Consider the following 12536-nt stretch of genomic DNA (forward strand, 5'->3'; position numbering starts at 1 on the left):
TCTTGGCTGAATATGATCTGCTATCATTTCCTAGGGACTGTATCACCAAAATATATTTTTCAATACATTTTACTTTAAAAAATATATATTTATTTTGTACAAATTTTCTCTCTTTTTTTCAATTCTGGGGCATCAAATCCAGAAATTGTGCATATCAGGCAAGCACTTACCACCACATCCTCCAGCCCAACATGATGTCTTGAAATAAATAAATAAATATATATTTAATATATATTTGAATATATATTTAATAAATAAATATATATATGGTGTGATAAAAGAAATGCAGCTAATGCTTACACTTAAAAATTATTGTAGTAAAAGTCATATTGCCTTAAACCCCCTCAAAATACTGTCTTTTCTTTCAAGCACACTTATCCCATCATTCCTTCTTTTCTGAAGCAGTTCTGGTCTGTCTGTTTTTACATGATATGATCAAAAATATGGTCAATGCTGCTGTTGAGTGCCATCTAATGACAAGGCAGGCTTGTAAAAGCATGGGGGTATGTCCTCATCCACCTTGTTCAGGGATCTGCTTCTGCATGACTCTGGCTCTTCCCCAAAGTCAAAATGACTTTGTGTAAATGTTTTGAATCAATTCAGAACACCAAAAAGTGAACTAAAAAGTGTAGCTAAAAAGTGCAACTAAAAAGTCCTCACAAAAGACTTTCAGAACTGCTGTGGAAAGTGGCGAATGAAGGGAAAGTGTATTCCAAGCAAGGGGGAATATTTTGAGCAAGATTAATGATGATGTGTCTTTTACCATAATGCGTTTTTCAAAGTTTAAACAGCCATGTAGGGGCTGGGGATTTAGCTCAGAGGCACAGCACCTGCCTGGCAAGCGCAAGGTCATGAGTTCTATTCCCGGTACTGGAAACAAACAAACAAAAATAATAAATAAATAAATAGTCATGTATACTTGGATCACACCCCTTATATTGTGGAATGGCTAATTAACATATGTATTGTTTCACAGACAAATTTTTTGTGTGACAGGAACCCTTAAATTCTTCTCTCTTTCAAGAACGCAATATGTTATTCTCAGTTACAGTCACTATATTGTACAAAAGATTTCTCAAACTTATTACTCCTAACTGAAATTTTGTATCTTTTGACCAACGTCCCACCCACCTTCCAAATGATGTTTTATTCATGATCCCAAAGCATTGGCTTTCTTCAGCTTCTGTCATCCTTATTGACATCTTCAGTGTTCACACTGATGACCTATTCAACTCCCTTGAGAGACCTTAATCTGAGTTTTATTGATTTTTATAACTGCTCCGTTCAGTCTGTGGTTATACACCAGGTCTTGTCACTAGGTCCTTCCACTAACTGTGCTGCTTTGAAACATCTTCATTTCAAGCATCTTATTTTCTGCCTCAGCCTCTTATCTTCACAGCTTGCTCTTCCAGCTTTTTTGTTCCATGAAGTCTTCATCCTTTTCCTCACCGTGATCCTTAATCTTTGATTCCTGACATGTTCATGGTCAAGACTGCGCATGTATCCTCCATCACAGCACACCCAGGCTGAATGGTAGAATGCAGTACTGTGTTACTCTGTGGCTTCCGCCTTCGGCTCTTTTGCATCTCTGTCATACTTGGAAAAACTTATACCTTTGTTCAGTCTCACTCCATGCCTCTTCGGGGTTTCATTATGGCCATCATTTTAAATTTGTGGCTGCAGCTCTGTGTGAGCTCTTAGTTCTGTACAGCAATCATTGTATATGCATACATATATATTCATAATACATAATATATATAATTATTTTGCTCTCTCACTGTGTAAGACAACAATATCACATCCACGTCTTTTCAAACCTCTAGTATACTCTTCCTCTCTTCCATGTCACCAGTCACTTGTATACTTATTTCATTTCTTTTAAAACATGAAGAATCAGAAATGAATTTTCTTGTCTGTTTCACCTACCTCTGTGCTTATTAACTCCATCTGCCCTGTTAGATCAATGTAGGAAATCTCTGTAGACGTATATCAGGGAAACTCCTTCACAGTGGTCTTAATCCCATATTCTCTGGCTGCTTTTGAAGTGACCCCTTTTGTTTTGCATATCAGAATGTATTTCCCATTTCAGCTAGACTACTGTTTTAAACAATGTTCAATATACCCTGTTTCAGTCAAGTATCTCCTGAGTCTGACAGACTCTAGCAATGATTTATCTGTTCCTATTTATAGCAAAATTCTTCAGAGTGTTTCTGCAGCACCTCCATTCTTTATTTTCCTAGTCTTCTTGGAGTCCAATGTAATCCTTTCAGTGTTACCAATGACTGCCGTTTTAAGGCCAGTTGAAAGACCTAATTTTGCTTGGCCCCACAGTAGCACTTTCACATCTAGGAAAAGGCACTAGTTTTTTCATACCTCACTGGTTACGCCTTCTCAGCCATCCTTCCTTGGTCCTCATTTTTTCAGTGTCTGTAGATTCGACATTCCGGTAATAGGATCCTTGTTCTTCTTTTCTCTACTAGGACTCTCCCTATTTTTCTTGTTAAGTTCCACGACTTTGATGTCTTGATGAATTTATTTCTCTTGCACTGATATCTTCACTTCTTCTGCAGACACCCCCAAAACAGACCTCTTGTTTCCCCCACCAGCCTACTGTTTCTCCCTCTTCATTTTTGCGAGGGGCAGCCCTGCATCCTAGATTGCTCAGGCAAAATATTTCAGAGTCAGCTTTGATTCTTCTCTCATATAAACCTTGTATGTAACCCATTAGCCATCTCGTGGGCTTCTACCTTTAACATATATCCCACATTACAGTACTTATTCTCCTTGTTATTACTGCCACGTCATGTCATCAAGTCACTGTCTTCCTTCTGAAGTGTAATACAGCTTCCAAATTATTCTCCCAACTTATATTCTTCTGACTTCTCCTATTGCCTAATCTTTTGTCCAAACAACAAAAATTAAGCTTTTAAAAAAATAAATCACATAACATCTGTACCTTCATTTTCTCCTACCAAATTAAGAACATCCTTACATCAGCTTATGACACCCTCCACAATCTTATCCTTGTCTCACTTCTCACCTGATCTACCATTCTCCTCCTACTTCCTCCACTTTATTCACCTTATCTCTTTACATTCAAAGGAATACACAATTTCTGGTGAGGTACTTTCCCAGCAAGGGCAGGGCTCCCTGATGACTTTAAATAAACCACCCATTAGACTCTGTCTCCTTGACCTTTATGTTTCTTTATAGCATTTCTTATATCCCATTGCAGCATGTGCTTTACCATTGATAGAGCAATGTTTACTTAGTCAATTGAAAGTTATATGAAGGCAAGAGTTTTATCATATGTTTTGAATCATAAATATCTCCCTAAGCTTGGTCACCAGCCTGCACTATGGCTGGGAGACCATGAAACCTTTTAAGGTGGGTCCTAGTGGAAAAGAGTTAGGTGGTTGGGGGTGTGTCTTTGAAAGGACTATTGCAACTCTGATCCCCCTTCCTTCCTCTGGTTCGTGACTGAAATGAGACGCGCAGCCTCTTCTGCTGTGTTACCTCCAGGAGGAACTGTGCTACCACAAGCCCAGAGTGACAAGGTTCAGCAACTCTGGCTGAACCTTCTGAAACTCTGGGCTAAAATAATCCTTTCAGATTCTTTATCCTAGGTATCTTGTTCCAGTGACAGAAAGCTAGAACACGACTTATGATATTCTCAGTACTTCTGAGAGTATCTGATACACTAAATAAATGCGTATTGGGTAAGTGAAATATCTGCATTTTATTCCAGATTATTCCTAATTTACTACTTTTTATTTTCTGAAAATTTAGACTTTTGAATTAAATCAGCAGAATCCAATTATTTTTAAATTGAATCTTATTCAGAGCCCAATATAGACAACCAATACAAGTTGAACTTCTACGGTTAATGGGGTTGGAATGATAAAGTGTTCCTCACTTTATTCATTTTGAGGAGGTACAAATTGAAATATTATGTATTTATTGCTAATAGAAACATTTTTACTAGTCCAGGCTTGAGATGTTCCCACATTAATGGGACTATTAAAATTAAATACTACTCAAAGGCCAGTTTTGGAAAACTGTCCACAAAGTGGCATAGGAAAACCTCCCAGATACTGGATTATCAAATTAAATGTTCAAAATAAAGATACCTAATTCTTACTAGCAGAAGTATAAACTGCTATATCCAGCAAAAGGGGCATTTTCTGATTTCAGGAATAATCTGAGATTTGATAACTTTTCCATTTAAGAATAATTATAAATTACTTGAATTGGTTATAAATGTACAGGAAATAGGGATGATCTATTTATTATATTCTTCACATAATAACATAAATGTCAATACTGCAAGTTATAGTTCTTACTAAGAAACAGTTTTTCATCATGAAGAGCTCTTGGCAAAAGTTACAGTTTGCATACAGAAAATTCAAATTAAATCCAGTTTATAATGGATGAGAGGTATAAGTTACAAAAATAACTCCTGTTGGATTTTAGACACTTTCTGAATGAGTTTAATTAAAAAACTAGTTTTTCTTCTTGTTCCTTACTAAAATGTAGCCATTTCTGTGCCCTTCAAAAATAGGCTCCTGTTTTCTTTAAGGAGTAAGCTTTCAATGATAAATGACTGGCAGATTTCTAGGTTCTTTATTGCTTTCATATCTCAATTGTCTGTGGTCTATTTTAAAATGTAGATGGGAAGGAAGAGGCTATCCAGGAAAAAAATGGAGTGCAATGATTTCAGTTTTAATTTCCCACTCTGCCACTAATTCACTGTTTAATCTTGTGGAAAGTCTCCCTAGACCTCAGTTTCTTTGTCTAATAAATGGGGGTCTTATTATTTGTCATATTCATTTTATTTGGGAGACTGACAGTTGAGTAGCAAGCAATTTAAGTCAAAGAGTGACATATTGCTGAATATAGATTAGACACCTACATTAAATTCTTCCATGCAATTAGGTAAAGTGTGTCTTTGTGTATATTAATAAAATGAATTATATTGAAAATCCACTTATAGGACACTGCAAAAGAAGATATTTTTGCAGAGTGTCCAAGTTTATTAGTGTTACAATTATTTCCTGGTTCTTGAGAGAGTTTTTCCTTGGCAATGTGGAAAACTAAGCACTGCTAATAACTGCTGTTGGAATGAGTGATACCCTGGCTCAGAAGAAAGATACAATGTAGACTATGCACACATTTTTTTTAATGTGGAGCTGTAAGCAAAATCAGATTTTGCATACCAACAAATACAATTCTTGATGTAAACTGCTTGTTATGCATATTAGCAGCTACTACTGAGGGAGCTTCTATTTAACAATGGCTGCACATTTGCAAACCTTGGAAGAGTAGTGAGGACTTTTGTAGCTACACTGGTGAAAAAACTTTTCAAACTGTTATCATACACTTATAAGTAACTTATGTAAATCAAATCCCTAGATTTTAAAGGAGATTTTTAATAAACTATAATAACTATATAAACATATAAAATTAAAGGAGATTTTTAATAAACTATAAACTGGCTTCCTATATTATTAAATCACACATTTGATTTCATCATATATTGTACATCATTTACAGTTAATGAAAAATTGTCTTATTAACAAAGCTAGGCCTGCTAAAGCACTTCTCCATACCAAAAATGTTCTCTTGTATCTGCTTAACTACAGCACTTTACTTTCTTGCTATAAGAAAGTTCCTTTCAGCTAGAAAAGGAAGATATTAATACAGTAAAATAGGATTCAGTAAATATTAATAATTGTACAGAGTTGAGATAGATTCTCTCTAATCTGCTGAGACTATTTAAGAAATGTTTAAAAGATAAAATATTTTAGGGAAGGCCTACTCATCCAATTTCCCCCATTTTCTATGCTTTACTATTACTCATCTTTACTTGGTTTATAAATGAGTTATACTAGAGAAAATGTTAAATTAAGAATTAGTTTTAGCAATTTCTTTTACATTTTGACTTTGGGTAGTATTTGTCTTAGTTTTCTTTAATCTGAGTTCTGTGATAATTTTGCTATTCCAATTTCTCATAAGGAAATTAATTATTCCTACTTAATATTAATGATTGCAACAAAAATAATAATAATAAAGTTAATACTGAGGTCTTGCTACATGCAGGGTTTGCTGTCCATTTTATATGTAGTATCTCACTTAGTTTTAACATTTGTATTTAGTGAGTAAATGCTACAAATGAGGAAGCTGAGCCTTCTTGAAGTGCTTATGTAGCTTGTCCAGAGTCAGATTTGCAGCAAGTGGAAAAGTTTGGATTTGCACTCGAGTAGAACTCTTCTCTAGAGGTAGCAGTAGAACACTGAACAAAGATAGAAATCTGTGTTTTTACTATACAAGCAGTTGACAAATTAAACTTGTAATACAGTCAATCAGATTCACATTAATGACTAATTTTATAAAATATTGGGTATATCATTAATAAGAAAAAATTAAACCTTATATTCAGTGTTTAAAAATCTACTTGAATAATTTTATGTATTACTTTAAAAAGTTGGGAGCAGAATGATCATAAAACTTCATTGACAGAATAGTTGTAGAAGTAATGAGTAAAACAGACCACAAACATTTGCAAAGAAAATAGTACCAGCTGGGCCTGGGGCTGGAGACGGTCTGTCTTTACAGGTATGGGCGATAAACTGGTAGGTAGAATCACTGGCAAAGAAGACTAACATCTTTTCCCGTTTTAGTATTTTGGACCCTTCAAAATGTCCTTGGTAGTAGATTTAATATGAATTAATCTTTAGTTACATTTATTTATTTTCTTGATTATATCCTATCATCTTTTATTGAAATTTCCATCATTTTCTAAACGAATATGTGTTATTTGCTGAGGATGCTGCAAAATAGTGCCACAAAGTAGGCAGGCTTAAACAAAAATTGTCTAACAGTTTGGGACTAAAAGTCCAAGATTAAGGTTTGGCAATGAGGAAGCGCTTATTCTGTGCTTCTCTCCTAGATTCTGTGGTTTGCTGGCAACCCGTAGTGTTCTTTGGCTTGCAGAGCACTGATCCAATCTCAGCCTTTAATTTACATGGCTTTCTTCCTGTGTGCATGTCTTCCTTCTGCATTGGCTTTTGTGTAAATCCCCCCTTTGTAAATCAGACAGAATATCAGAAAAATGGAAAGATAACCCTTGCTCATGGATAGGAAGAACCAACATAGTGAAAATGGCCATACTCCCAAAATTGTCATACAGATTTAATGCAATTCTAATAAAAATACCATTAGCATACCTACAGATGTAGGGAAAATATTCCTAAAATTTATGTTGAACCAGAAGAGACCTAGAATATCAAAAGCAATTCTGAGCAACAAAGGCACGTCAGGGGACATCACAATCCCTGACTTGAAATTATACTACAAAGCAACTGTGATAGACTCAGCTTGCTATTGGCAAAAAAAACCCCAAACAAACAAACAAAAAAAAACAGGCCTGAGGATCAGTGGAACAGAATAAAAGATGCAAATGCAACCCCAAACACATTCAGTCACCTTATCTTTAACAAAGGAGCCAAACACGTTCACCAGAGGAAAGACAGTCCCTTTAATAAAGGTACCAGAGAAACTGGCTTGCCACATCTAAAGACGAAAACTAGGCCCATGTCTATCACCGTGCACTAAACTAAAGTCAAAATGGATCAAAGATCTATATATTAAAATGGAAACATTAAATCTGCTGGAAGAGAAAGTAGGTAGAAATCTTGAAGACAGAGGTGCAGGCAGGCACTTCATGAACAAAACTCCAGTGGCATGGGAAACATTAAAAAGAATCAATAAATGGGATCTCATCTTATTAGAAAGCTTCTGTACAACAAAACAAATCACCAAGAGTGAAAAGACAACCCATAGAGTGGGAAAAAAATTATAGCCAGCTGTCTTCAGACAAAGGATTTACACCTAGAACATATAAAGAGCTGAAAGAAATCTGACCTCCAAATTCAAAGACCCAATCCAAAAATGGGCATCTGAGATAGATACACACTTCTCACATGAAGGAATACAAATAGCAAACAACTGTATGAAAAAATGTTCAACATCATTGGTCGTTCAAGAAATGAAAATTAAGGCAACACTGAGATTTCATCTCACCCCAGAAAGAATGGCTATCATTGAGAAATCAACCAATAACAAATGCTGGTGGGACTGTGGGGAAAAAGGAACCCTTCTCCATTGTTGGTGGGAGTGTAGACTGGTGCAACCACTGTAGAAATCACTGTGGAGATTCCTCAAAACAAAAAAACAAAACAAAACAAAAACCTCTAAGATTAGAGATCCCATTCAACTCAGCTATTACCCTTCTGGGTATCTTCTCAGAAGAATTAAAAACATCATCCCATAGCAATATTTGTGCACCTATATTTATAGCAGCAACATTTGTAGTAACTAAGTCTTGGGAACAACTCAAATGCCCATCAACTGGGGACTGGATAAGAAAAAGTGGTATTTTTATACAATGGAATACTGCTCAGTCATAAAGCAAGATAAACTTGAGACTTTTGTCGACATGCATGCAACTAGAGACCATACTCAAAAGTGAAATAAATCAGAATTGCATGTGCAAACATCATATTGTCTCCTTAGTGTGAGAAGCTGAAAGAGTAAATAAGATCCAAAATATACAATAGATATGGTGAAATGAGAAGAACCTGTTCAAAAGGAAAGAAAAACTGGAATGAGGCAAAAGAGAAAAGAAGAGAAAAGGAAAAGAAATATATATATATATAATAGTTAAGACAGTTATACTACTAAGTTTTCTTAGTTCATTGAAAAGAATGATTTGTGCTTATATTGACTGATCAATTTTTAAAGCTTATGTCTTTTAATCTGAGAAACTGCTGTGAAGATAACAATATGCAATGTATTAACCATTGTTATTCTTCCATTATCTTGTTTTGAAATTTTGCATCATTGTTTTTATTTTTTCTCTTTAAAATAAAAAGGCTCCCATTTTTATAGGGGAACTTGTTAACACTGAATTTTGGTCCAGTCTCTTTAGTGGATCTCTGATTCAGCTCTCTGGTTATATATTGGTATGTCTGGTTTCTAATATTTGGATATTTCTTAATTACACTTTTCCCTCAAGTTATCACTTATCTTAAACACATATCATTGAAGGGTTTTCTATTATTCTCTTATTTTCCATCCAATGTTTTCTCTCATACCTAGTCTCCAAGCGCTTTGACAATGAAGGAATAATTAAAATCCAACAAACGAAAAAAACATTTGGGTAATTCAAAAAGGGTTTATGTAGATTGACTTAAAACCTCACAGAAAGCCTTTTGCAATGATCTTCAAAGGGTGAATACTTGGTTGGCGCAAAGGAAGACAACATGTTGTGAAGATTATGTATGCAAGCAAATTGGCAGCATTGCACACAGTGATCAGTTCCTGAGCACATATTTCTAGGGGTGTAAATATCAAAAAGACGGTCAGGGTCTATGTTTTCAATTCATGTCACTATTGCATTTGCATGAACTTTGCCCTGTAGGACTTGCCCACTGAGACAATTTTTTATGTATCTCATTACCTCTTCTCAATATTCAAATATTTTTTGCTCCTTTCCTAATACATCTTTCACTTTTCTCCTACAGAAAAAAAAAAAAAAAAAAGGACCAGAAGCAGCAAGCGCTTAAGAAACTTAGCTGTTTTACTGGAAACTGGAAAGCAGTCAGGGATGTAGGATTGTAAAGGTTTTTATATAAAATAATGTGTTATATTACTTCAAATACTGTGTTTACAGAGCTCATACTGCTAAGGATTAAAGGAATGTGCCGTGACAAATCTGATGCTGAGCGGGATTGCCTTCTCTAAAATAGATCAGTTGCATTCAAGTAGAACTTTTGATTTATGAGAATTAGGGCTTCTGAGTGCAATGTGTAGTGCTCTCTATAACGTCAGTGGATTACTGCTTCCCCTGAGGCGCCCAGTGGAAGTCTCTCAAGGCCAAGTGAAAATCTCTTGGCTTGTAATATCACTGATCCTGCTCAAGGATCGAGCTATGTGGACTTCTCCTCATGTAAGAGACACAGTTTTTAGAGGAAATAGGGTTTTCACTTGTGGATGTTGGTTGTACTAATAGGAATTGAGTAAAGATATTTTTGGTGAAGGTGAATATTTTTCTGCTCCTGAGAGTGACTTCTCTTAATCGTAGTTGAAATATCTCTTGATCTTTTCAAACTATTTACAGTTAGCCTCCCATCTTTCTTTCTTTATAAGAAATATATTTTTCACTTCTGACATTTGAATGTTTTGGAAGTTAGCAGTTATAAAATTCTCAGAATCCATTACAGTTTACTCTATCATATACTTTTCCATGTGTATGTTTTTTGTTTTATAAAATAAGTGGTATAAATATATTCTAGCCTTTCACCATACGCACCACACAGATTGTGTTTAAAGGGAGGGTTAAAAATCAAACAACTTCCAAATTTTCGTAGTTTGTTTTTCATGAAGATAAATGATATTAAAGTATGTAAACTTTAATATCCCTTTTTTTTTTACTGAGGTGTCAAAATTATTGATAGAGGGCTTCTGAGTGTAAGTAAGACAGTTTGCTTTTCATGCAGAATATATAGAACAACAAGCTGTTCTGTGATTCTTAGCCTTTAGCAAAATCAAGGCCTTAAAGGGTACAAGAAGATTTGTGAAGATATATTGTCAAAGAGGTTTCTTTTCAGAGGAATATTGTCCAACTGTGAATCTCCATTCTGCTCTGTTTGGGAGAGGAATGGCATGTTCCCTCCTCTCATGGCTACTTGGAAAGGATTTTAATGAGGCACCTTAGAATATTAAATGTGTTTTCTTCAGCTGAATGTCATAAAAACTCATGTCTGACTCACACATAAGGAAAGCAAAGCAGATGTTGGATTGCAGGCTGACTCCTGCCTGTGAAAGTTGGAGGTGAGAAGAGATTGAGAGATTGCTTTTGGAAAGCCGTGATAGAGCTCATGTGTTTTAATTGACCTACACTTCAAATCCAGGCAAAAGAGAAGGAAAGAATTTCCTAAAGACTGGATGTGGCCTACACAGGAGAAAACTGACTTGGAATCACTCATCTGAAGATTTCCCAGTGGTCACCCCAGGGAACGAAGGCTGGAAGAAGTTAGGTGGACTAAGGTTTGCACTGAAATAAAATCATTAAAAGTCATACATAAAATCTTTTTTAAAAGCATCAAATATCTAGAGATAATAAAGATCTACCAAATTATAAGATAAATGAAAAAAAACTGGAAGGTAAGATTGTACCCACTTTTCTTTGATGATATCTACTAAGTGAATTAAACATGAATGAAAGTGATACCAGGTAAACACTGAAGAAGTTCTGGGCCTGCTCTTGTGGAAATTCAACTAGATGGTTCTTTTCTCATATTGCTGGACTCTCCCAAGAGATAATGGGGAATTAGAAGTAAACTGGCTTCATTCTCCCAGTATCATGAATGTTATGGTTTATGTCTGTGTGTCCCCCCCAAAGCCTCCTGCGGATATGCGGCAGGCTATTAGAGTTGAATATGGGTGTGAGAGCTGCACCCGCCCTGGAGTGGATAGTTTGCATATGTAAGGGAGAGAAAGGAGCTACTTGGGGGCATTCCTCCCCCATTCCACCCTGGTGAGTGCTTGCGGGTTAGCTGTGTGCTGCCACCCTGAGATGCAGCTCTCTGCAATGTGCCACTCTGCCTTATAATCCTGCCAAGTACGGATTAAAACTTCCACGAACTGTAAGTGAAATAAACCTTTCCTTCCTTAATTTTGGGTGTCAGGTATTTTGTCCCAGCAGTGAGAAAAAAGTAACCAAGACAACGAATCAGCAAAGAAGGTCACCTTGATACTAAATAAACAAAAGAAGAGCATGCTCAGAGAAGTTACAATCTCAGTATGATTCTCCTGAGTTCTTAGAAACCAAAATTTACTTAAGTTAGTAGGTCCCAAATACTTCAATTTTATTTAATTTCTTCTAGGCTGACAATATCCATAGGAACCATGAAGAGGCAAATTAAAATATTTTCTGTAGAAAGATTATTATCTTATGCTCAAAGAACATCTATAAATATTTTTCTGAAGAAATATTAAAAGACATGGAGAACTGAAAGTCTAGCACATGTTTTACTATGTCTAATTGGGTTCCACAAGAAATGAACAGACAGAATGGGGAGGAGGAAATATCTGAGAAAATATCAGCTACAAATTTTCCCTAACGAAAGACAGTACCAATCTGTGGACTTGAGGTGCCCAGCAAACCTCAAGCATGGTTAAGTAGAAAGAAACACCTGGATTTATAATAATGAAACTGCATCAAATAAAGGTAAGATCTTAAAAGAAGCCCAAGACAAAAATGGATTATCTTTAAGTAATAACAGTCTGACAACTAACTTCTTCATAACAATAGGTTTAAAACAAAATAGAATGACATCATTATTGTTTTTTTTTTTTTTTTTTTTTTTTTTTTTTTTTGGGAACCGAACTCACGACCTTGCGCTTGCCAGGCAGGTGTTTTCACCGCTGAGCTAAATCCCCAGGCCCTAGAATGACATCATTATTGTAATGAA

At 35.5% G+C, this 12536-nt stretch overlaps 1 protein-coding gene across 1 annotated transcript in view; it reads left to right on the forward strand.

The window, feature by feature from the left end:
- Positions 1-12536, forward strand: part of Trhde (thyrotropin-releasing hormone degrading enzyme) — a 395306-nt gene that overhangs the window by 132494 nt on the left and 250276 nt on the right. The window lies entirely within an intron of this gene.

Source organism: Chinchilla lanigera, unplaced genomic scaffold, assembly GCF_000276665.1.
Source record: "Chinchilla lanigera isolate Chin_1 unplaced genomic scaffold, ChiLan1.0 scaffold00004, whole genome shotgun sequence".
In the NCBI taxonomy this organism is placed as follows: domain Eukaryota; kingdom Metazoa; phylum Chordata; class Mammalia; order Rodentia; family Chinchillidae; genus Chinchilla; species Chinchilla lanigera.